The sequence below is a fragment of the Thamnophis elegans genome, chromosome 1 (assembly GCF_009769535.1).
Source record: "Thamnophis elegans isolate rThaEle1 chromosome 1, rThaEle1.pri, whole genome shotgun sequence".
Classification (NCBI taxonomy): Eukaryota; Metazoa; Chordata; class Lepidosauria; order Squamata; family Colubridae; genus Thamnophis; species Thamnophis elegans.
Window position 1 is genome coordinate 75,985,540 of NC_045541.1, and position 27,440 is coordinate 76,012,979.

At 40.4% G+C, this 27,440-nt stretch overlaps 1 protein-coding gene across 4 annotated transcripts in view; it reads left to right on the forward strand.

The window, feature by feature from the left end:
• RASSF7 (Ras association domain family member 7) overlaps window positions 1-27,440 on the forward strand; it is a 61,332-nt gene that overhangs the window by 19,013 nt on the left and 14,879 nt on the right. Inside the window, exon 1 of one of the 4 annotated variants that reach the window (XM_032221254.1) lies at window positions 17,799-17,869. The exons of 2 other annotated variants lie outside the window; for them this stretch is intronic. The gene's annotated coding sequence lies outside the window, so the exon portion shown is untranslated. Of the gene's footprint in view, window positions 1-17,798; window positions 17,870-17,919; window positions 18,030-27,440 lie in introns of those variants that run through there. One more of the 4 variants, XM_032221262.1, reaches the window with a different exon arrangement.

Below are 27,440 nucleotides of genomic sequence, written 5' to 3' on the forward strand. Positions count from 1 at the left end.
CTAGCACCAGAAAGACCCACGGTGCACATTCAGCTCTGATACTGAACTCAATAATTGATTTTGGACTAATCATAATCCCTCGATTTAATTTATCATATCTCCCAAGTTTGTTCTGGGGAAAAATTGGAGGAAGGAGTATTATATATATCACCTTGAGTTCTTGAAGGAAAGATGGTATATAAATGTAACAAAATAAATCAGTGATTCCTAGGGGAAAAAGAAAGGTGTAGGATTATTTTATGCTTTTACCAACATAATGGGGCTACACCATTTCTGTCTTAATAGGATTCTTCTAAGACCATCTCGCTGGAGACTGCAATAATGGCAATAATATTAGAAAAGCATTAGCATTATGCTCCATGCTTCTTGTAGTGGTGGTTGCATAAAAATTTCTTACACTTTTTGCCACATGTTTCCATTCTGAATAAGCTAAAACAGTGATGATGAAGGAGGGAAGAGCTCGATTTTTCAGTTGAATTTGGAAACCATGTGTTAAAAGTGGTAATTGGGAACTAAAACCCATCTGAGCACATAATGTTACAAGATTATTTCATGTAATGGCTGTTCTGACATGTTAAAGGTTACTGTAGAGTATTTAATGAACTAAGCCTATTATAGCTTATCCAATAAATCATGAAAGAAAAAGATTAGCATGTTGTGTACCCGTATATTTTTTTGTCTAACATGTTTTATCCCAGTTTCACGAGTGCCTTCTAAGCCTATTCCGCACCAATAGTACGGTAATTAATTAAGCTTAACATGATTTTCCATCCTTGTTTTAAGAATTTAAGCACTCATGTAATTGGAGAAACAATTGTGTCACTGTAAATTGTTAGCAATCACTTTGGCTGTCTTAGAAGCCTATGGATAAATTGGTTCATTGATTTGGCAAAGAATGAGCTGTTTAATAATTAAGAAGAAGACATTTTCAATAAATGAGCAGAAACCCATACTTCACTTTAAAAAAAGTCAAAACTGATTAGAAACCTGGCACAATAACTTCACCAGCTTTGAACTTTCCTGGAATCTTGTTGAGGAGCTTTTTTGTTTACAGAGATGGAATCATTGTATGGGAAAGATGATGGGCATGTAGAGTAATTTTCAGCATGAATAAGTTAGGTAGAGAGTGAGCAGAGCTGGAAGAATGAGCATATTGTACCAGGAAGGGGAATATGTTGATCTCCTTATACTATGAACAATGCTGTGTATAATATATACACTCTCATAAAGAGCATGTTGGAATTTTTTTGATTGAGGGCTTTCTGGTATCTGTAACATTGCTGCAGCAAATCTGCAGTTCATTTGATCTGCTTAATATAGGCCTATTACATTTACTATCTGTCTTTTGTCTTAAAGCATACCATATATTATCAGGTTAAGTGTGCCATGTAATACAGCCTAAACAAATTTGAATGTGGATATTTGTCCATTTAGTCTACGCTGTTTCTAATTAGAATGTAACATTACAGCATCTATAGCCTGAATTTTAAAAGACAAGATGTTTTAAATCTAAAATGTTTACACCCAGAGAGAGAGTGAATATACAAATTGAATTCATATGTCATTACTTAGATCCTTCATTCACTTTCTTTCATTACATTGCTGCTGTGTGGGTGGGTGGGTGGGTGGGTAGAATAGCTGTTTTAATTTGGCTTTTATACTTATTGCCAAAGAAGAGTTCTGTAAAATACAGTACAGGTAGTCCTCAATTTACGATCACAAATGAGCTCCAAATTTCTTCTGTTAAGTGAGAAATTTGTTAAGAGAGTTTTGCCTCAGTTTACAACTTTTCTTGCCACTGTTGTTAAGTGAATCACTGCAGTTGTTAAATTAATAACATGGTTGTTACGTGAATCTGGATTCCCCATTGATTTTGCTTGTCAGAAGGTCACAAAAGGGGATCATATGATTCTGAGACACTGCAACTGTCATAAATGTGAGTTAGTTGTTGTCAAGCATCTGAATATAAATTACGTGACCATGGGGATGCTGCTACAATGGTTGTAAGTGTGAAAAATGGTCATAAGCCGCTTTTTTCAATGATGTTGTAACTTTGAATGGTCATTAAATAAACTGTTGTAAATTGAGGACCTATATAACAACTCATATTCTAACACTTTATTTTAGGTTAATAAAAGCTATAGCTGCTCTGAAAAGATGAGAAACATAGAATAAATCAGGCGGATGGAAAACATATTTCAAAGATGTTCTGTGTACATAATTCTGCCAGAACTTCTTCTTAAACTCATTATGGGAATGAGTCTTTGTATCAGATAATTTTTGTCCACTTTTGTCTCCATTTCATTATCTTACATTTTTCTTCTGAATTTAATTTTAGACAGATCCAGCAGGTTGTCATCAGCTAAGTGGCTTATGATCATGTTAATGTTACAATTAGAGTTACATACTGTCGAATAAGCGTCCTCCTATCTAGAAAAAAAAAATTCCTCCTATTTTTGTGTGCTTAAATTCCAACTGGCTATTCATTTATTTTTAATGTTTACAAAACCCATTTTGTAAATATACTTTACATTTATTTTTTTACAAAACCCATTCATATCTGCATAAGGATGTCCATATTTACTGCTACAGATGTGAATGGGTTTTTGTTCAAGGCCCAAACATCATTATTTTAGAACCTGGCCCCTTTCACTTTCATACAACAATTTATACAATAAAATTATTGCACATCTCCTCATTTAGTTTTATTATTTTTAATTCCTGCAGTCACACTGCCTATCACAGTGCTAGAGAATGTATATCTGGAAATGTTATGATGGATAGCATTTAATCATATGGAATAGACATCTAGCACTGTTATTATATGCTTGCCAGCTGTGTTGCATTTGTTACTTTTTTGAAGGTCACAACACCTTGTTGCAATGTAGCTGTCTCTTAGGGGTTATTATTAGGATTTTTTTTACTATAGGTAATCCTCAATTTATGACAGTTTGTTTAGTGACCATTCAAAGTTACAACGGCACTGAAAAAAGTGACTTATGACAGGACTTTTTTCAGTTACAACTTTTGCAACATCCCCATGATCAAAATTCAGATGCTTGGCAGCTGGTTTATATTTATGACCCCTGCTGTGTACCAAGGTCATATGAACACCTTTTGCAACCGTCTGACAAGCAAAGTCAATGGGGAAGCCAGATTCATTTAACCGAGTTACTAACTTATCAATTGCTGCAATTCACTTAACAACTGATGTAAGAAAGGTCATAAAATGGGGCAAAACTCACTTAACAAAAACTCATTTAACAACAGAAATTTTGAGTTCAAGTGTGATCATAAGGACTACCTGTAGTACACCAAACCGCTTCTGCAACTTGAATATTGGCAAAGCAAAATGTTATATACCGTATTTTTCAGAGTATAAGACACACCATTTTCCCTCAAAAAAGAGGCTGAAAATCTGGATGCGCCTTATAAACTGAATACAGGATTTTTTGTCTCCTGAAACCCTGCCCCCTTCACCAAAATGGCTGTGCATAGCCTTTAGAAGGCTTTCAAAGTGCTCCTGGGGGCTGGGGAAGGCAGAAATGAGCGAAAAATGGGTCATTTTTTGCTCTATTTTGCCCCCCAGCCCCCAGGAGCATTCTATAAGCCTCCTAAAGGCTATTCATGCCCTTTTCCCCCCACAGGAGCACTCTACAAGCCTCCTAAAGGCTATTCATGCCCTTTTTTTAAAAAAATGGGCCCGTTTTTGCAAAAAACAGGCTGTTTTTGAAAGGTCTGCATAGTGCAAAAACTTTTTTTAAAAAGTTGCTTCTTCAAAATCTTGATGCGCCTTGTACTCCAGCGCATCTTATACTCTGAAAAATACAGTATATTCAGATTTTCATCTTAACTTTTTATTTTGTGGTAATAGATTTAGAACCAGGTACTTGTATCCTCTCCACCATCATGCCTGAGCTTTCTCTTTAAAATTTAAACCACTTCACAACAGCATTTTAGTGTGATATTATTGGACAATCTTGATAGAAATAGCCAAGAATCAACTTTCATTGATTCTTTATTCAAAACTGTTGAAGGAACCCTAGATTTTTGCAGGGTTCCTCTTTTCTTGAAAAGAGAATGTAAGTAACAGAGCAAAATCATTTGAAGTTGTTCATTAAATATTACAAAGACAGAATAGGTGGATTGAGGAGTACATGTGGTGGATGCCCTGAAAGTCAATTTAGCAGTTAATCATTTACAGCATGAAAATTACAGGTTTCTCCCAGGCTCTTTCGAGAAGCGCATTTAAAATAATCAAGCTAGAGCTCCCTCTCTGTGGCTACATAATTGCCATTTATATTTTTAAGAAACTAGAAAAAGATGCTGTACTCCTACTAACCACCAACTGTAATAAAGATTTCCTAACATATTTTCTAACACATTTCACTCCTTGAATGAAATTGGCAGAGTGATTTGTATCCTTCCTTTATGAAATTCAGACTGTTTTAGTCAAAATGCATATTATTCATGATGTACTTTAGAAATGAAAACTAAAAATGCAAAATAAATGTTGGGTTACTACTCAACTTGCATAGTTTCTATGTATTGCAAATTCATTTTTCTTAAGTACAATTTTATTTACAATAACAAATACACCTGAGTCATATGTAGGTTTACATGCAAGTAAATATTTGGGGAAGGTATGCATGGTTTAGTTACAGTGTATACAACTGTCTGGAAGCAGGTATCAAATAAATTATTTAATTTCCCCAAACATTTGGAAAAGACCTGGAATTGATTGTGTAGTGTGAAAATTCTGACAATTAGTGCAAGAAGATGCTTTTGTCTCCAAAAGACACACCTTTGAATATGCCAGCCATTCATTTTCTGATTTGGTTATCCCTCTATATTACTTTTTAGAATAGCATGCTACGTAATACCATTAATGTAGAACTGAAATCTGGAACCTCCTATATATATTTAGATTGAATCCAGTTCAAACTATTCAAGCTATTTCTCCTTAGTCCATTTCAAATTGATCTTAAAAACGTGGGGAATATAAACATTGTTGATTTCAGTAGGATTTAAAGGCAATTAATTGGAATCTAACTCGCTATCATATTTATTTGTTTGTTTGTTTGTTTATTTATTTATTAAATTTATAGGCCGCCCAATCCCGAAGGACTCCGGGCGGCTTACAAAGCGAAAAGAAGAGAAATTAATAAAAAAATAAAGGAAAAACAATTTAAAAACATCACACATGCACCCAATCTGATTGGGGCTGGACCCCAGCAATGAGGTCATATCTGTAATGTGTACTGTATCTGGGTACAGTTGGGTTTGTTTTCAATTTTTTAAAAATGGCAGCATCCAGGTTTCCCTCAGCATGCTCATGTCAGTTTCAGTGCTCTTCTAATTTGAGAATGGGGGCTTCCGACCTTCAGCATCAAGTTCTAGCTATGCTCTTTGTCTGCCTTTAAATGTCTCTCTCTCACATACTTTGCATATGTTTTGCTCAGGCATACACTTCCTTGTTTTTCCACTTGATTATAAGCCAAATGTAAACTTAAGCCAAACAATGTGATCTCATTAGTCCATCTGGTCTACATGCCTCAGATGTTCCTATCTGAAGTGTCTGTACCTGGTAACGTTTTTAAGCAACAACAACAAAAAGATAATTGTATACCATCAAGTTAGTGTCTACTCTTAGTGACCACATAGATGGAGTTTTCTCCAAGTTAATAAACAAAAAGCTTTTGGATTAAATCATATCCTACTGATGTGAAATATCTTTAAAAGAAGGATAAAGTTTACTCCTCAGTTATTTTTGCTAGGTATAAGTACTGACTTTACAGCGGTAGAGACTAACTTGATCCTGCACTTAATAACGGCAGCAAGACTGTTGGTGGCGCAATACTGGAAGAAGGAAGACCTGCCTACAACTCAAGAATGGACATTGAAAGTTACAAATTTAGCCGAGATGGCTAAAATATCAGCATATCTTAAAGATCACTCAAATGAGAGATATAAACGAGACTGGAAAAAATGGATTGACTATATACAAAATAAATACGGGACCAAGAAATTCCAGTTAGCCTATGCTTAAGATCAGGAATGATTTAAATTGTTTAAAGTTAGCTTAGCAAGAAGAAGCTAAGATCAATGTAGAGATGTTATTAATTTTTTTATTTCTTTTTTCTCAATAGATTTTAGACTGTGTTAAAAATCTATACCGTGTACGGGTTCTGGGAAGTCGGGGGAGGGGGAAGGAGGTGGGGGGGAGGGTGGAGGGTGGGATATATATTAGGCTAGACACGATGTGTTAGATCTCAATGCAATGTGACTTCACATGTATACTGTTTTTCTTTAATTTTTCTTTAAAAATAGGATAAGCCAAGTACATTAACATATAGTGGAAATACACCAAGGGGAGGAGGAGTAGGAAAGAAGAAAGATGGGTAGAGAGGGATGAGAGGGAGGGTGGGGGGAAGGTGAAAAGGAAGGGGGGGAGTGGATCTGGAGAGAGGAGTGGGAGAGGGGGAGGGGAAGTAGGGTAGAGGGGGATGATGGAGGGAAGATAGAAAGTAGGAGGGTGGTGGAAGAAAGAGGTGTATGGAGAATGGAAGAGGTATATTGGGCTTTTATTTTCTGGAGCATTGTTGACAAGAGGAATTGATGCAATTATTGTTTAATACTGTAGGGTGTATACATGTGAGTGTATGAAAATGAAAATAAAATATACTAAAAGAGAAAAAAAATAAAGAATAAAAAAATTAAGAAAACTACTGATGTGAAAGTGGCACTTTTTGTTTTGAATCTCCAGATTGGGATTCCAAGCACTAGTCTTTTGACTTACATGTGAGTTTGCTTGGAACTTTAAAATAAAGTTTTAAATCCTATCAGATACAAATAGCTTTTATAACATATAAAATGTTTACAGCATCATAATAATCTGAACAATAATAATAATCAGTTTAAAAATGAGTTGCAAAAATGGAATGAAATTGACTTCATCTTGTTTTTTCCAATGCTGACATTTTCTTCGACTGATAGTCCTTGATTTACGACCACAGTTGAGCCCAAAATTCTGTTTTTAAATGAGACATTTGTTAAGTGAGTTTTGCTTGCTCCATTTTACGACCTTTCTTGGCAAAGTTGTCAAGTGAATCACTGCAGTTGATAAGTTAGTAACTTGGTTGTTAAGTGAATCTGACTTCCCCATTGGCTTTGCTTGTTAGAAGGGGATTACATGATCTTGGGACACTGTAACTATCATCAGCATGAACCAGTTGCCAAGCATCTGACTTTTGATCACACGATCATGGGGATGCTGCAAAGGTCGTAATTTTGAGTCATAATAAGTCATATGACTGACATTTTTTTCAGTGCTGTTGTAATATTGAACGGTCATTAAATGAACTATTGTAAGTCAAGGACTACCTGTTGTCACGTTCCGGCGTTCACGTTGAAAATAAACATAGAGTCAGTTTGTTTGGTGAAAAACTTTATCTCTATCTAAGAAACTATGTGATAACCAGCACTAAATGACTATGATACAAAGATAAGCAAATCCAAGTCAGTTCTAACAAAATTAACCCTATCACTGTATATATACCATTACCCCACCCAGTTCCACCCACAAATCCACCCAGTTACCCAGATGATACCCCTAATCACCAGCACCAATCACCATGACCCTCAGCCATACCCCCGCTCAGTGTCATCATTGCCTCCTTCCTTTTCGTCTGCACCTGAGTAGAAGAGTTACTTCAGAGTAGGCAGCTGCACCCGAGTAGAAGAGTCACTTCAGAGTAGGCGGCTGTAACCGAATAGAAGAGTTACTTCAGAGTAGGCTCTGAAGTGCAGCTGCTGTCCAGGAGGCGTACTGCCGAGGACGTGGGTGGTGCGGTGCGCCTGCAGAGTTGTGAGGGAAGCCATGTGGCCCTGAAGCATTGCCACATGGCTGCAAAGAGTCTGCTCCAGAGGAGACAGCCCAGGGGCCGCGCTACTCGCATGCAGCCACAGGCTCTGCCGACATCAGAGAGAGAAGGGGAAGGGCTTTGGCGGCATTAGTGGCACGAGCTCTGGTGGCAGCAAAGAGCAGAGGGGAAGGGCTTCGGCGGCAGCCCTAATGGCATTAGCGGCAGTGTGTAAGCATGGCCGAGTGGGTGTGGCATTGGCAGCAGCCGGGCAGGTACGCCGCTGCTGGCAGTGGTGATGGTGGCGTGGAAGCCCTTGTCGAGGTTGGGAGGTAGCAGCGCCATGGAAAAGCCACTGATAGCTACCCTGCAAATGTCAGCACGATGGCTGACACCTGTATTAGACCCTTTACTTTTGCAAAATAAAATCAAATGACTAAACCTTCCTTCTCCCACTTTTATCTCATATACCAGCAATTTGCAATGCTGCTGGCCTGGGAAGTGAGTAAAAATTTACACTTTCTGTTGAAGCTATGAGCAGCCCTATTAGTTATATAGTACTTAGCAAATGTATTTTGCTACTACATTTGTTGTTGTTTTTGTTCTAGAATTATTAGATCAACATTTTAAGAATAAAGATGTAATGTGTGTGTGTGTAGAGAGAGAGAATGCTTGTAGATTGGGCCAAAATATACCATCTGCTGTAGAAGAGCAGTGGATGCTGACACGAAGATGATTATAACAAGTTTCACATTGCTAATATATGAAATGTTTGTATGTTTTATTTAACACAACCTCTCTTGGCAAAAAGCAAAAACAAATAATTTTTCTGAAGGCAAGCTTGTTTTTTTAAATTGCTACCCTTCTTTGGTAAGTATTGAATTTTATTTCCTGGGTCTTTATGAGAGGCCTTGCTAACTTTATGAGAGGCCTTGCTATCTCAAGTACCTGGGTACTTGAGAGACCGCCTGCTGCCAATTACCTCCCAAAGACCCATTAGATCACACAGGGTCGGCCTCCTCGGGGTTCCGTCCACCAGCCAATGCCATCTGGCTACTACCCGGGGAGGGCCTTCTCTGTGGCAGCTCCAGCCCTTTGGAACGAACTCCCCGCAGAGATTCAGACCCTCACCTCTCTCCAGGCCTTCCGGAAAGCCGTCAAAACCTGGCTGTGCCAGCAGGCCTGGGGTTGACGAGTTCCCCTCCCCTCTTGACCTGTGTGGCTGTGTGATTCTTGGCTATTTTAACTGCTTGTATTGTGTTCTATGTTCCCTTTCCCCCCTTTGAGTTGTTCGCCGCCCTGAGTCCCTCCCGGAAAAGGGCGGCATATAAATAAAACAAATCTATAATCTATAGAACTACTTATGAAGAGACATTTCCATTAAAACCACAGACATTAAATCAAACATTGAATGACAGGACAAAAATGTTCTATCCTTTGGAAAGATCTGCTAATGAAAATTGTTTGATAAAATTGGTGAATTTAAGATTGGGAATTTTTTTAATGTGCACTCTTGGACAATGATATTATCTTAACATTTTTAAACAACTTGTTGATCTTAGATCTTTTCACTGAATACTCATTGCATTGGAGTTCATAAAAATAAATTGAAACATTTTGTCCATTCTGGTCCAGCAGAAAGGTGTTATGTAGTATTTATATTAAACTACCAACAATTTTTTAAAAAGACATTATAACTAAGATATTTTTGATCTTCCCTCAATTTCAGTTACTGCTGTCAAAAATAAGAAACATATATAAATATCTAATGAAATGGGAATCTGTTAAGTATTTTAGGACATGAGGAAATATTGCAAATATTATGGAGCAGTATTAAAATTTTCATTCATTAACAAGAGTTCTTTGCTGATCTACATTAACATCTTCTTGTGCCAAATGTTTTGGAATATCAGTACTAAGATCAGCAAGTTGCATAATTCTATCTTTTAAACAGTGTAAACTTTGTTCTGTAAAACAGTAAGATGAAAGGGAAATCCCCAGTAGTACTTTATTTGTTTTTTATCAATGTCACAGTGTGCCCTGATACTCCCAGAAAAAGTCTGGCATTTCAGTTTCCCATCAACTTCTTCATGAACAAAGTGTTTTCCAGATTTTTTATCTGATGAAGGGGCTTCTGGAAGAAATGAACGCCATTATTAGAATAGTGCCCATGTTCAAACGATTATACCTCCCTTCAAGATCCAGATCGCTTGAAAGTTCTGGAAAGATAATATTGTTTACTCTTTAGCCTTTGAAGACATAATCTATGTTTTATTTCTAAACTCATGTTGTTTCTTTCTGTAGAATGAGTCCATTTTTTTGGTATCTATCATAGAGGCCATATCTGCCAGCATTTCCTTAACATCCTTACATGGGTTCTAAACCAGATCTCCTGAAAGCTTTATCTTGTTTTCGGTTTTATTTAATTACTAAGCATTATAATTTAAATATCTATTTTAGAGATTGTTTTCTCCCAGATTTTGCAGGCAGCATAAATTTGTTAGATTATTAAAGAATTGTTATTAAACATTACTTCTCTTTCCCTTCCCTTTCCATTACCTGTTTTGCTGAAAAGAGTCTCTTGATAAGTTATGGGATAAGTGTTAGAAGAGAACTGCAGTATTCAGAAAAGCTATTTCATACTATTGATAACTGTCATTCTGGCTTGTATCACGTATCCTCCTCTCTTTTTATTTCTGGGTTTCAAAGAGCAAGTTATTCCATTATTTTCTTCTAAATCTGACCATGTTAAAGGAACCCTTGAGAATATATTTTAAATGAACCGCTAACTGGAAGTGGCATGAAGAATGAAACAAGAATAGACGAGGAATTTATCATTCTGAGGAGTCAAATGAGCAGATTCAGTTTACTTGAAACAAGGCTTTTAAAAGGAGTGGGGGCTGGAGTGAGTATCCTGTATAATGAGTAAGTCTCTCTGGAATTAGGGATAAAAATAAAGAAAGCCTCACAGTTGGAGAGATAAAGAGGTTTTTGTTACCTGTGATCTGGTTATTGTAAAAAAAAAAAAAAAAGTATTGTAACCCCAGTCTGAGATGACTTGATGTTTTCCAGCAACTGGAAATACCTGTTCTTTGAAGCAGTGTTGCAGGCTTTTATCTTTATAAGAACTTGTTTAAATGTAAATACACTTGCTCATCTGGTTTGAGTTATACTTCCTGGTATCATGGAAGTGCTGATGTGACCTGCTGCTAAAAATCACAACATAATGTACATGTGGGGAATGTTGGCATGGCTCTTCCTACCACTTGGGAGTCACTTAATTAAACCCCCGTGAATGATATAAACATTGAACATAATCCCTGCACTCTCTTTCACAAGGATTAATAGGCTTAGTATTCTAATTGTTCTGCTGGTTTTGATTGCAAAGAAGAGAGAAAAGAAAAAAAAATAGCCTGTTAGATGTTTGGACGAAGCCAACCATTTATATATGGGGGGGGGGGGGAGTATTATTTTGTGCCATGTGGTGAGAAGGCAGAGTAAGTTATTAGTCTCCCATTGGTTTATAAGCAGCAAATTGTTTCCTGCTCTCCTTTCAGTCATATTTTTAAAATTCTTTTACACCAATTTGTGTGCCAAACTGAAAACAATTGGATCCCTTCAGATTATGTTTTAAATTTAACATATTGCCTAAATTCTCCTTGATTTTTTTGTTTGTTTTGTCACAGACACACACACCCCTCTCTGTGTGAAAATTACTTCCGCAGAAGGAGGCCCTGGTTATAAACCTAGCATTGTTGTGCCCTTTATTTATTTATTTTTAGCTTGGGCCAGTTTTCTGCAGTTAGACTACACAATTGTGATTATGGGGCAAAGAATCCACAGGTAATGCTTTCTCTTAATGTAATTCCCTGCTGGGAAGGATTTCTCAATTGTGTGTCCAATGTCCAGAAAAAAGTGGGAAATCTAAGATTACAACTTCTTCCATTTCTCAGCATAATTTAGAACAAAGTTGTCAAACTGGAAAAAATATTTGACCGGTCATTTATTTGCTTGCCTTTGCTTCTTTAGTTTATTACATTTAACAGGAAAGATTTTTCTTCCTCAGTAGCCATCTTGATAGAACATTTGGATGTCAAGGGATGAGGTGGGTGACCACTATGGTATATGAACTTTTTCATCCTATAATACCATGGTAGCATTCAGAACAATACTACATGGGGGCGTTCTTGGTGCTCTCTGAACCTGGTTGTTTTCTTGCAGACATTTTATTATCCAAACTAGGTAACATCATCAGTTTTGGTAATGAAATATCTGCAAAAACAAAACAATACACCAACCTCAGAGAACACCAAGGACCCCTGATTTCAACCCTGAGCTACAAACATTCTCCTTTATCAATAGAACATGTCTCCCTATAATGATTTGCAAAATATATCAGAAAGTTTTGAATCTTCTTTTTATTGACAATATTCATTTTTAATGCCCTGGGGTGTCCCAAAAGTGCTTTTCAAAAGACAACTGATTTTTTTCAAGGGGAGAACCAAGGAAGTCCAGTTACCTTTTGAAACGCATGTTTGGGACAACCATGACCTGGATGATTGAGAAGCTCCATAAACACTCTAGTGCAGGGATGTCAAACTTAAGGCCCCCCGGCCAGATCTGGACTCTGGGTGCTTAAATCTGGCCTATGGGGCCAGCCTGGAAGTCTCAAAGTACCAGCTCCCTGGGTCCCTGACCCCACTGCAGTCTGCTTTCAGCCTCCCCAACCTCCAGCAGCACTCTGCTGGCTGAAAATGGGCCCTGTGAGGCTCCCGCAAGGTCCGTTTTTGGCCTCCCTGTCCTCTACCAGCAGTCTGCTGGCCAAAATCGGGCCAGTCCTGCATGGCCCGTTTTTGGCCTCCCCAGCCTCCAATAGCACTCTGCTGGCCAAAAATGTTTTCAGCCAGCAGAATGCTGCTGGAGGCCAGGGTGGCCACAAATGGGCCATGTGGGGCCTCTGCGCGGCCCATTTACAGCCAGCAGAGTGCTGCAGGAGAACTGGATTTGACTGGATTACAATTGTGGCCTCAAGTAAGTGCCAAATCTGGATAGAAAACAAGCAACACCCTATGTTAATACTACAGTTTAATGCCAGATTTTACATACTGTAGGTCCCTTTAAATCTACAATCTACAATCTATAATTTCTATTTGTAAATGGTTATAATAAAGAACTGTGGAAGGAAAGAAGGGAAAAAATGCATCTTGAGCCTATGTCAAACACCCACCTTGGCCATGCCTACCCTGGCCACACACACACATACCCTAGCTCTCCGAGGTCAAACACAACATTGATGCAACCCTAAATCAAATCGAGTTTGACACCCCTGTTCTAGCATGTCATTTCCTTTTGGATCTTTTTCTGGTCGAGAGTATCTTTAGTACATTCACTGTCTATGGCACAAAAAGTTGTTTTCCTCTAGAGAAGCTCAGAGGAATGTTCATGTGTAAACTAGAAATCCATCCAAAAACTCACTTTGCTGATTCATGAAAATCAGTAGTTTGCAGCTAGATTTTAGTATGCCCCAACTATCTGGATAATTGAAAATCTAGTCACAATCATTTGAAGAGTACCATTTTGTCCTAGGTAAGGAAGGTACAGGTAATCCCTGGGTTATCAGCATTCCCTTAGCAAACGTTTGAAGCATTAAGCGCCCCCTATTTACAACAAGTCCCAAAACTACCAATCTTGCAGTACCACAGCAATTGTTTGCCCTTATGAACATCCACAGAGGCTCTGCAACATTTGTCCTGCACTTTGCCAGCCAAAACAGTGTTTCCACCTTTCCAAATGGCGTGCAAAGTGCTGGACGAGGCCTTCGCAGGCCTAAACGGAGCTTCTGAGGGGCGCACACATCTGAGTAGCTAGAGAGCAGACAGTTTACTAGATCTTCACAAGGCAAGTGACCCAGCATGGCAGGTGTGGGGGGAAGCAATTGTGGGCAGCATGAGGTATTTCAGGGGGGTCGGGGAGGCCTTGGGTGGTCTTAGGCAAGTGGCCTGTTCCATCACTAGACTCGCCTCCATGACCTTCCCCACCCTGAAATACCTCATGTGCATCTAACGAACCGCACATTCAGTTAGTGAATATGTGGGCAAAAGGAGGGAGTGATGCCATTCAAGGTACGAGATTCACTCCCACTAATCCTCAGGTTACGAATGGAATGGGGAGGCTCCTTTACATTTGTAACTCGAGGACTATCTGTATCTTTCTTCAGGGCTTTTTACAGAAGGATTTGAGGTTGCAGACTCAGACCTACAAAAAACCAAAATCTAGTACTATCTTACAACTTCAGTTGACTTGTTAATGGATCAGATGGTTGAGGGAAGGGTGTAGTGCCTGATTATAGCCATTTGAACTTTGACTCCAGAAACTTTGCGATCATATATCTTAAAATAAGGCTGGGGAAAAGTCAGTTCTTTCACTGTTCTGTTTCTACTCAATGTTAATCTGAATTTGTCTTCTTCCAAGTATTGGTTTTTAAGAAGATAAAATTGAGTTCAGTGGTCATATATCTCAGTAGATTTGGGACTAAGTCAGGTACTGGAGCTGACAGGACATAAACTTGATCAGCTGTTAATCAACAGCTGTTATTTTAGAGGTGTTTCCTTCTCCGATATGCTGAATAGTGACATTGTTATTACATTCTTAATATCTCACCTGTGGAAGTAGTTCATTTATTGGAAACTGACTAATTAATGGGAGTCAGGGTAGTGTTGGAAATAAAAAATGCAATTTCAGGAGATTTTTCTTACGGTAACTGCTATAGGTATGCAGTGTTGCTAGAACACTTCTCAGTGCTAATTTATTTATTGATATCCCACTATTTTTTTAAAAAAATAACTCAAAGCAGTGAACATGCATACCTTCCACTTATTTTCCCCACAGCAACCATGTGTGGTGGGTTGGGCTAAGAGAGAGTGACTGTCCCAGTGGTGGGTTTCAAATTTTTTTAGAACCTATTATGTAGGTGTGGCCTATATTGTGGGAGCGGCTTCACGGTCATGTGACTGGGTGGGAGTGGTTTGGCAGTTATGTGACCGGGTGAGAGTGGTTTGGTGATTGGGTGGGCATGGCTGGGAAGTCATGTGACAGGGTGCACGTGACCAACTTGTAAAATGTGGTGAAACTCACTTAACAGCGCTCTTGCTTAGCAACCAAAATGTTGGCTCAGGAATTCTGGCATTTGAAGCATGCAAGTCTTAAAGCTTTCAAGTTACAAGACCCTTGTAAGCCTAACCCTTTACAAAAAAAACCCAGGGGCGTTCAAACTTGACAGCTTTAACATTTGTGGACTTCAACTCCCAGAATTCATCCTTCCCTCGCTCAGCTGCTATCACTGAGGTGAGGCGTGCAATAGCCAAGGGCGAAGGAGCTCTCCTTTGCCCTTGGTGGCAGAGATGTTTTCTCTCATGCTGCTATCACTGGGGTGCCGCCAGGAAAAGTGAGGTTTTGGGAGGGACCTTCCCTCCCCCTCTAGAGAACCCATGCCAGGAGAGAGAAAGCAGGCTGGTTTGAATGTGGGCGATCGGGCGGTTTAGTGGCCAGTGAGTGCCTTCTTCACTCATTCGGGCAGGTGGCGAAAGAAAGGAGGCGTGCGATAGCCAAGGGCGAAGGAGCTTTCCTTTGCCCTTGGTGGCAGAGATGCTTTCCTCTCATGCCTCCTTTCTTTCGCTGCCTGCCGAACGAGCGAAGGAGGTGCCAACCCCAAACCATCAGCTTGCCCACATTCAAAGCTCGCCCAGCATGGGCTCTTTGGAGCGGGAGGGAAGGTTTTTTCCAAGACTGGCTTCTTTCCTTCCCTCCTGTGGTATCAATCCGTAGGGGGAGGGCACAGACTGTTCAGCAGCGACGGGGAAATGGAGACTTCTTTGCCAACCTCCAAGTTGGCAAAAAACACATTTTCACAGTGGCGGCTGAAGCACAATCCCGGACACTCAGTTCTGGCTCAGCCTTCCACAAACATGATCCGTTGTTGCTGGAGCGCTGGCAGCCGCTTCTTGCCATCGTCACTGCGCCGGATATCGCGCACCTCCTTTCTTTCTCTGCCCGCCCGAACAAGTGAAGGAGGCACTGCCATCTGCCCGGCCCTCCTCTCTCGCCACATGGGCTCTCTGAATGGGGAGGGAAGGTCTTTCCCAAGACCTGCTTCCCGTACCTCGGGCCCAATTCCGGGACAGTGGAATATTTTTTTTCCGCCGGTATGGGAAGTAGCCTCGACCCCTGCCTTCCTGCCGCCTCCAGTCCAGCAATCTCCCCGCCACCCCACTGACCTGGGGACACTCCCTGCTGCAGTTGACATTCTCCTAGTGATCCTTCCTGACTGCGCCCCCAGAGCGGTCACATGGCAGTGGCATGTGGGCTGCTGACCGACACAGGGCCTGCCTGGATGCCCAGAGAGGAAGGATCGGCAGGAGAAAGCCAACTGCTGCTGGCAACGGGGCACAAAGGAGCAGCTGCCCAGCAGCCGCAGTGTCCCGTTGCAGGTACCCAGGGTGGCCTTGATGTCCCACCTCCCTGCCAACTCCAGCCCCACACAACCTCCCCGCCAACCCACTGACCTCGGAACACTCTGCTGGATGGCCTGTCCTTCATGTCCTGTCGCCGGCTGCAGCCGCTTCCGGGCAGATGCTTCACCTCCAGAGTGGTCACATGGCAGTGGCACATGGGCTGCTGACCATCCCAGGGCCGCCCAGTTGCTTCTGGAGGGGGCAGGCAGACAGGCAGCTTCCCCCCCCCCCCAATCTTCCTGGCCATCTGCAGCTTCAGAGCCTCGGATGGGTGAGCGAAGGAAGAGGGTGGGCGGGGCAAGCATGGTATGGATGGGCAGGGTGAGCAATGGGTGACCGGGCGGGTGGGGGGAGCAAGCGAGGGCCAGGCCAGGGGAGCAAGCGTTCCAGTACAGGGCGTCCAGAAGATCAGGTACAGGAAGGCATGGTAAATTTCACCAACTGTTATGCCTGTACATACCAGTTGAAACCCACCCCTGGACTGTCCCAAAGTCACACAGCTGGCTTTCATAGTTAAGATGGAACTTGAACTCACACTCTCCCATTTTCTAGCCTTAATCACTAGACCAAATTAGCTCAAATCCTCTGAAGGCAATTTGAGTTTCTCCCATTCCTATCCTCCTCTCTCTCCCCATGTTGGTCACATTGGTAGTATGATTATATTGCTGTTAATGCAACAGTTCTATTGCTATTAATGTAACTGTTCCAACACCTAATGGCATATTGATCCCATTCATATCAGTACTCTGTTGGGACCACTGTCTTCCATTTTTATTTCTCTGAAGGACAGTCTACAGTAGTAGTTGGTCTTATAGCAGAGATGTGTTATTTATCAAACAATCATTGCAATTGAGGTAGGTCCCTGTTGCCTGTTTTGTTATCTTTCCTTGGCTGCTGTCTTAAAAGCTTCCTTCTTCACTCCTTAAATCTGTAGAGAGAATAAATATTGTTCATATGGGAATAACATTGTCTGCAGAACTCATTTCGAACAAATTCATCTATTCAGTCATAACAAAAGTGCTGTTGTGCCTCTTTACTTTTTAAGGACCACTCAATTGGTAGCTTGAACCAAGTTGGAAGATTGGAACCCTGGCCAATTATGGACCTGGTGAATGGAATTTTTCACCAAAACCCCAGATAAAAAATAAATTTCTTGAAATAGTTTTTCTGTGTATACGCAGATGGGCAGAGCCAACAGGAAGCAGAGCAGGGAATAAAGGAGCATTGTGATATTACCTACAAGGAAAGAGCAATTTTGATCACACAGGTTGTTTGGAATGGTCCCCCCCCCCCTTTCATTTTTAGTGAAAACAATTGTATGTTAAAAGTAAATGCAGTTCACTCTATTTTTCCTACATTTTGGATGGAAGTAGTACTGCAAAAGAAGGCTGGTTAATGATTGCCATGGGTAAATAAGTGACTAGGGCAGGACAGCAATGAAGCAGTAAGTCGAGATAATTTTTTCCTGTTTGAAATGTTTGAAACAAATTTGATAATGTAAGTATGTAAAAATAGCTGGTTCTTTCTGCCTGAATAGATTGAACACAGCTGCAGTTAGCAGCAGCTTGTGTTCTTTAATGGTGCTTCCTCCCCTGCCCCCACTCCACCATTTATTTCTGACTTTCCTCCTCCTTTAGAAAGAGAGAAGCATTGAATGGTTCGTAATAACTGCATGGTTTTTTTATTTGCTGTTTTGCTTTCAGGAAATGTAGCATTGTTTATTAGGACGTGCCACATAATGCTTAGGACTATGAAGTGGACCAAAAAATAACTGATTTAAGTGCTGGATTAGTTAGTGGCAGGCTAGGGAAAAGAAAAAGGTTTATAATTGAAATATTCTCTGCCAGTTTGTTATTAGAATAATTAACTTCCTCAAAATACAGTCTTTTGTTTTCTTTTATTATTTACTAAATTAGAAAAGTGCATGTTGCATCTGACTCGATAAGGAACTAGAAAATTTAGTATTGCTGAAAACTCTATTCACCAAACAAAATAATCATATAATGTAGTTTTTAAATTACCAAGATTTTATGTTGTTTGTATAGCAAGCTTGCTGAGCTTTGCTACGTAGCAGAGATTTCAAAAGTTCTAAAATTACATAGAATTTTATATGTCAATTAATCTTATCTTTGAGTGTTTATTTAGTCAATGTATATCTCGTGTCTTTCATTCAAATGATTTATGAGTTCCTCATCTATTTCTCCCCATGGTAACCTGTGAGATGGCTTGTGCTGAAAATGAGTAACTAGCCCAGAATTGCCTAGTAAACTTCCATGGCTGATAGTAGGGTAGTATTTGGTGCTCTCTGCTCCTATTCCAACACTTTAACCTCTATACCACGATGCCTCTTTTGGTGCACTCCCTGAGCTGCTATATACAAGTTCTATAAATACTTGGCTAGTAGATTAATGAGCTCTCTGGCCTGAGTTGCAGAAGCTGATTAGTGAAGATCCCTTCAACTTGATCTCAACTACCTAGACATTGTTTCTTGGAAATAATACAGAGGTGGTTTGTCATTGACTTCTCATGTTGACTTTCCCATCTAAGAAATGCCAATATTTTCACTCTCTTTGGAGGGCATTGTGGTTTGTGTGGGAGTCCAATCTGAATTTGTATAGATTCCTAGTTGTGCACATGATTAAACATTGTCTTGCCTTGCCTTGCTGTCTTCTTCCTTCCTTCCTTATCTTTCCCAAGCCACTATTTGTTGTTGGTAACTCATTACGTGCACAATTTTCTTCATGGTTATAAATCACATAATGAAATTAGATTGAGATTTCACATTGTGAAAGGACCTAGAAGGCATAATTACCATAAGAAACAACGGTAAACACTAGATAGGTACATACACAAAGAGAGCTTCTTATCTCCCATTAGTGCTGATTTGTAGAAGGCTGGGTTTTTCTCCCTTACAATGTTATCTTCTCTTAAAGTGAAGTGAATCATTTGCATGGGTTACCTTAATTATAATACCTGTGGGTAGATGTAATGGAGGCCTGGTTTATAGATTATAGGTTAGCATTCACTGTGATGAAAACAATATCACCTTTATTAGACATCCATTGCTGTGCTTACAGAGTGGAGCAAAGCAAAGTGAGCTTCTATTTTTCTGTTTTAAGGTAAAAGTAAAGCGCATAGGTGATAGTTTGTCCAGACTCTAGGGGGTGGTGCTCATCTCTGTTTCAAAGCCAAAGAGCCAACGTTGTCCGGAAACATCTCTGTGGTCATGTGGCCGGCATGACTGAACGTTGAAGGCGCACGGAACGCTGTTAACTTTCCATCAAAGGTGGTTCCTATTTTTCTACTTGCATTTTTACATGCTTTCAAACTGCTAGGTTGGCAGAAGCTGGGACAAGTAATGGGAGCTCACTCCATTATGCAGCACTAGGGATTCGAACCACTGAACTACCAACCCTTCTGATCAACAAGCTTAGCCACTGTCTTAGCCCCTTAGTCTTAGCCACTGAGCCATCATGTCCCTCTGTTTTACTTCTTGCTTACTAGCTTGAGGTTTCCAGATAAAATGTCAGTGATCAACCAGCTGCTACCCACATTTTCAGTAATCATAATCTATACATGATTTCTGTAGAGGCTAGTAAGGTGAAAGTTTCTGATTCTCCTGTGCGCTACTTGGAGAATCCAAGCATGGGTTTAACTTCAGTTTGCCTGCCCAGTGACTGAGTTGGTTTAGAGTTTTTAGCCATGCCTCCTAGGCTTGACTGCCTCAGATTTCTCAACTCTGTCAAGCCCATTAGCTGTGACTTTGACTCTCTCTGAGAGTCTCTGAGCAGAGAAAGAGAAATTGGACTCAATCTGGGGGGAAAATCTCCAGCAGCAGCCTTGCTAAACCTTGAATAGCCAAAATAGACTCATCTGACAATTGGTGGCTGTCAATATTCTCGGCGAACTTAGGAGGCCTGCTTCAGTCGCCACGCAGCTGTCAGTGTGCTCTGCACTGTCACCAGGCTCCGGAGACAGCGAGGAGCTGAGAATCGATTGCACAGCGGCCCTAAATTTATCTAAACTTTTTTAGTTTGCAAACTGAGAATGTCTGTTGTTGGTGAAATGAAGAGAGGTTGTCAGATCACTGCTCCCATTACTACAATAGAATAGCCAGAGATTAAGCAACTATTAATAGATGCCATTGCAAACCTATTGTTCATGAATCAAGTCACCAATGCCTTATTGGTGTGCTCAAGATGGACCAGTTAATTGGCTTGTTCAGCAAGCACAATTCTTTTATCCTCCCCCCCACCCTTTATATATTTTACATTTCTAGTTCCAGAACAGATTAATATTTTGTCACATAAGATCATATTTTTTCTTCTATAAACTTCCCCAACCTTTCCCCCCCTTCTCTCCCCCTCCCTCTTCCATTTTTGAGTGTCTGCCCATGTGAGATGCTTGAAGCTGAAGAGGACATTTCTTCTCTTAACATCTCTAATCTATGCTCAGCATTCATGAGGCCATTTGTGCCTGCTCAAATAAATGATATTTAGGAGTCCTGCATCTTCCCCCTTCTCTTCTGTTGGGAACAAAGAGAACTGCATCAAAACAAACAATATATATCCCTCCTCTGATGGGAAAAACCTGTTATCTCTTCCTTGACAGCTAGCCAACTGGACACTTTGGAAATTTAAAATGAACCATCTTTTTTTCCATGTCTTACTGTGGTCTCACATTAAAGTGATATTGATTCTTTTTTCTACTACACCATGCCACTTACCCACAAACTAACTGGAGTGTTGTTGACTCTCCTCTCCTCAATATCCTCTCCCAGGCCACGTGTGCAGAAACACCAAATAGTAGTTTGAAAGGAGCATTATTAGCAAAAACAGGCAGCAGTAACAAGGCATTTGTACGCATATATAGGAGCAAATTCCCAAATCTTTGGGGAGGTTACCCACTGTTGAGTTTCAAAGAGCCAGAGTCCAAAGTGGGAAGTCATATCCTAGTCCAGAAATCTACATAGGTCATCAACTGGTCCAGATTCTAAGGAATAGGGGGGGTTGTTTGTTTTTTATTTCTTTTTCTTTATTGGGTTGTTATAAATCTTGATAAATTGCATTATTTCACTTCATTGAAGTTTATTTAATATTAATTGAAGAGGGCTGGGAGGAGATCCTAGATCCAGATGCTAATGCTGCCTCCAGATGCATGTAAGCCTGAGGTGCCTGATTGCTAGGTTAGTTGGTTGGTTTATTTTTATCAAATTTATTGGCTGCCCATCTTACCACAAGGTAACTCTGGACCCTTCCACTGAAGTTGGTATTTGAGGCACCTTAGGTGACTCCATCTATCTCAAATTCAACTTATCAGGGACCTTGGTACACATTTTCTTTAACCGTTTATTAACCTTTTATTACTGGCCTATCCCGTGTCTCGGCCCTGGATCATTTAGCAGTGTCTGATCTGGCTCTACACTGGCGTATTTGTTTCTTTATTGTAACTTCCCTTTTACTTTTGAGATAGCTTGTCTATTTGTTTGACATGTTTTCCAGAAAGATAGCTTGCTCAATCATCTGATTTCTGATAGAGGCTCACACACTTTGCAGAACATTGTTGGAAATCTCTATATCATTAGATGTACAATGTCACCTATTCTGTGCCCATCATACACAGTGGGATGGTAAACAGAGAGGACAAATTCTACATGTATTGCTAGGTTAACTATCAATTGACCTAATCGTTTACTGAGGCCGAGTTCACTGAATAATTCAGTTCATATCTTTAATCAGATGTCATCATTTCAGCACACCTACAGTCACTGCCTGAACCTGCTACTTAATGCTTCCCAGTTCCTTCCCATCCCAGAATCTTCTCCTAGGCGCTGCTTGGAGTGTCCAAGCTCGGGTTAACTTCAGCTTGCTGCCCAAGGAACTGAGTTTGAAACTTTGTTGTAGCTCCGCCTCCTGGTTGCTCCAGAGGCTCAGTTTTTAAAAACTCAGTCGCCCAACAGGACGTATTTCCAGGGGCTCCAGTCCTTGTGCAGCAAAGCTGGACCCCAATTTAGTATTTCCTAGAGAGTTTGTAGCTCCTTTTTTTGCTAGTTTGGATAGATAGGTTGCAGTTAGGGTAAATTTATCCTGCTTTTCTACTTCTTCGAGAATTCTGCCTTAATCCATCGCTCAGGCAGGTTCCCTGGGGCGATCGCAGCCCAGCCACCACCTGGGCTGTTTCTAGGTCGGGTCTCTCAAAACGCCGGTTCAATGAGTACGTGGGGGGGGGGATTCGGCTGCTAAAGCCTTCCTGAGCCCCTGACAGGAGCGCTAGGCTCCGTGCCGGCCCAACAACGCTCCAGGCGCGCGGCAAGAGAGCCACCATTTTAAACGGCCCGTTTTGGGCGCGCTTTCATTTCCAGGCCTCTATTCTTGCCGCGCAGCCTCCCTTGAACAGCGGATCGCCGCGGAGGGCCGCCTTAAGCCCGGAGACTCACGTGGGGTGCTCACGCTGTCTCTTGCCCTCCTTCTTCTTCCAGCGGCTGCAGGGAACCCGGGCTTCAAACCCCCGCCTACCTGCCTACAGTGCGGATCCGCAGGCGCTAGGCCGATTCTCTCAGCCAGCTCCAGCCTCCCTCTCCTCTCTTCAGCCGGCTAGGCCTCTGAGCCTTAAAGGCCCAGCGTGTGGATGGCACACATGGCTTTCTACAGAACTTCTCCCCTGGACGTACCTTGGATGCCAAATGTACTCAACAGTTTCTTATATTTACACACTGCTCTGATCCTGTTTTATGTGTTGCTTCTGCCGACACTGAAGATACATCCTGTTTTCCTCTATCTTCCTAATGTTGGAATGTCATCTTGGTATCTGAAATACTTCTATTGTATCACTCCCTGTTTTGATGGAGGAAGAAAGAATTCAAAGTTGTGTATATTGTTGACCCAGCGCAGAAGAGGCAAATATTTCATTCACTTGGAAAGTTACCCAGAACTCAGAAAAATCCTGGGAAGTAATAGGATGTACCTGTCTCTTCCTCTTTCAGTAATTGCAGCTGCAGTATCCTCACACCTTATATCTCCTGACAAGCTGCATATTCTGGCCTTGGCATCTCTTAACAGAGGGAATATGAATCTGTTTGGGGAGTGGGAAGGTGGCATTACACGACCCCGCGGCCAGGGGAAAGGGTTAGAAAAGACCATGAGGGTATAATCCCCTTCAGATCCAGTCAAGAAAGAAATGGAAATTTCCTTCCCTCCTGATATCTGTACTTGGCTGGAAGAAATGAACATTCTATACTCCTGAACATGGAAGAAAGAAGGAATGATTATTGGGGCAGTGCGGAGAGACAACCTCTTTAAGCCTTTTGAGTCTGCTTGGGAATGCAGAGTGGGAAAAGATGCTAATAGTTCTATCTGGTACAAATCTTGATGGTCCTATCCCTGATTTAAGGAAAAGTGAAAGACTTTTGTATAGTCTCTGGTGACAGAGAAATGTATGATCCTTTTGGAACAGGGCCGATAAATTGCTTATGCCTTCTCTGCTTAGTTGCTTTTGTGAATATTAATTCTGCAATATAATGTGTAACTACGCAACTGTTTTATATGGATGGATGGGAGGGAGTGATGATGCTTGGAGATTCTTACTGAAACATTTGTGGAATCAAAATATTTTTGAGGAATGGTAAAGCTATTTTGCAACTGGAAAATAACCTTTACCTCGAGAACGACCATTCAGGTAAGCCAATGGTCTACCTCACCTAAAATATGAGTTTCTAAATATGTCTTCAGCAAGATACTCTCTGACTAGCTAAACCTTGGTAGCTGAGTTCAACTTAGAGCAGATAATGTGCAGATAATCTTACAGGCTGTAAATAAGCAAATTAGAGACAAACGCTTCTGATGCTATGGAACATTCATAAAGCCAAGTAATAAAACCCCACCCTTTTCAGTGATTGTAATTCATTTTAGAAGAGGGGACTATTTAGAAGCACAAAAGGCCTTAATTGCATAGTGGTATATATATACAGGCAATTGCAGTTACTAGAGAGTGTGTTTTGTGTATTTGTGTGTGTCTGTCTGTGTGTTGGATGCTAAAAACACCTGCATATTCATGCTATTTATGTACTCAGTACTTCTCTTCTTCCACCTCCCCCAATTGTGTCTTTATCTCTCTCAAGAAGTGAATATGTACATTTCATCTTGTAAATGAAAATAAAAGAATGATCAAGTCAGATCTGTTACGATTATATCCAGATCACGTAAGTTGAGCTTAAATATATGTATGACTCCTGAACTGTCTGGAGTCATCTTCCATAACTAGCTACTGGGATGTTTTTCAAGTTTCCAGTCTTGCCTACAGTCATGTATTCCCTGATAGTGTTCTGTCTAAACATACAGTAGTCTCAATCCTCTTCATTTCCAATCTCAGACAGAGTAGCCAAGTACTACCATCTGCTGAGATTCTTCTAATCTCCAGCCCCAGAGAGCCATTTTTTAATTTAATGTCAATTTCTTCACAGGTGCTATGCTCTGGGCACCATTGATGTCAATCCCTGTTGCAGCTGTAGACAGCATTTATAACATTCAGCTCCAGGACAATTTCAGCTCATAATAAATAAAAAATGTTTTCAGGTTAGCTTTCCCACCATGTGCTGCTAGAAATAAGGTTAGGATGAGCAATTTGCTAAGCTTTCTGTCTTTCAACAATTGTAAAAGTGTACATTTCCTAGAAAGGTTTACAGGTGAAGGTTATGTGGCTGCTCTCCTAATTTACTTGATCCCTTGACATTTATGCAAATCTCTTGAAAATCTTAAATCATTTTTCTTTTATTATATTAAAAACAGTAGTTTTTACCGTAGGAAGGTATTGCCCAGCCCTCTCCCAGAAAAGTGAAATATCCTAGGAAATATTGAAAAGGCAGAATATTTCTCTGGATGTGAAAAGGAAGAAACATGTTTTAAAAGACAGAATAGCTTCCTGCAACTTCCTGCCCATCCCCCTTTGTCAATGAGCCATTAAAGCCTGAGCTAGTCCACTTTACATAATAAAGAGTTCTCCCCTTCAGCTCCAGGGGGATGGGATTAAGGCATGATAATATTGGCCCTTTACCCAACTCACCACATGGCATCTGAGAACTCAACCAAACCTGGATTCAAAAGGCAGCTTGGAGAGTTGCCCCTGCATGGCCCCATGGGAGTCTGACAACCAATCAGAATACAAGCTCAAGATCAAAGGCCAGAGAGGGCATAAAACCAGGGACTCAGCATCTCAGGCTTCCCTTCTCTTTTTCCCCAACAACATTGAAGCATGTGATCATCTTTTCTGTTCAGGACTCAAGCCATGTGATCCTGTCCACCAATAAACCATCTTTCCAAGCAGCCTTCATGTCTCCAGTGTCTTTTTCCCCACTTGGAGCCGAACCCAGAAGGACATTTCTTCCAACATTACAATTACATTGTCGATTCCATTGGGCTGTACTGTTAACACAGAGCATGATTGGAAAAATGATCACAAATTTGTGAATTAATATTTTTCCTACACCGGAGGAATGTACTAGAGATCCAGTTTAGAGCTCTGATAAATTAATTTTGGAAGATGCAATGTTATAATGTTTTGTGGCATGGTACAGATAAAATTATCATTTTTTAAAAGTGGCAGTAGAAAACTTAATTCAAAGTAATTATCTAGGAACATATCTCTGTTTATTAAAAGTTTTTCAGGTATAATTTATTGTATCAAAAACATGAATAAAAAGAAATAAATAAGAAAAAAATAGACCAAAAACAACATAAAAATGCAAAAAAAAGGAGAGAGTAAAGGAAGGATGCCTTTCAACTTTTTTTGGTACAGATAAAGAATGCATCCAGATTTTACTCTAAAATTATCAGTAGTCTATATTGTTCCTATAATCTCATACAATTCTAATCATCAAATCCCAAAATCAAAATTATATATCTCTTAGTTTATAAGTCCAAAAGTGGCTTCATTAACAACTTGATGTTAATAGAGGTATCTATTTACAGTATCTTTTCATTATTCAGAAGAGGTTGGCTCAGCTTTCTGCACAATGCCTTCATGAGTGGGTAGAGAGAAATTGTATTTGGCAACATAAATAAAAATATATTATATAATAAGAATATAAGTCAAAAGTCAAGAAGTTCTTTACAACAGCTTATAGAGGCAGCTCAACTGGGAATGGGGATTTTTTATGAGGAATAGCTGGGTGGATTATTAAGTGGATAGGAAAAGAATGCCTGTGATAGTTCATAGCCAATAGCTTGTAGTGAAAAATAGTATGTAATTCTCAGTGGTGGGTTCCGGATGGCCCCGGCGTCACCCTCATGGACTCGTGCAGCACGCGCATGTGTCGTACTTGCCTGCGACGCTTCCGCAAGAATCCGTGACACTCCAGGTGCTTGGCAGAGCGTCACACAGGTGCTGTATGCGCCGTGCGCAGAAGCACCAAACGCTTAAAGCACAGGTAAGGAGCTTGGGCAGGCAGGTGGTACCCGGTGTTTCGGCAGGCTCTGGTACGCCCGTACCGGGGCATACAGCCTGTAACCCACCACTGGTAATTTTAAAGTGAATTGTTATGATTTTAATACTTTTTTATTATGTAATACACCCTGTTCATTAAATTCAGGTTCAAGGGAAAGTTGAGGGGGAAAAAACTATTCATTGTTCTTTTGTTAATAGTTTAAGGATTTTCTGCTACTGATTAAGTAACATTTGTTTTGTTCTAAAACGATATTGATGCTCTCTAAAAATATATTTTATGCATGCTTATTACATAACTTTTGTTTTAGTTTGTTGTCATTGGAAATGCTTCTATATTTGCTGCTTCTTGTTTATGATTCATTTGAGTTCAAAGTATGTTGACCAAGCCTGATTATTTCCTATTAGGCTGTGCATTTGGACTTTGCTCAATCCCACACATCAGCATCCTGAAATTGAAATGAATCTTCTCATCCATTAGATAACAGTATAATGTGATGTATTCTGGTAAAATGTTCCTCTGTTTGAGGGACTGTCCCATACACATGATATCTAAAGACACGTCCCTGAATAGGACGATTTTGGAAATGGCAATGCGAATATAAGTGTGCAGAAATAAGAAATATGTTTCACT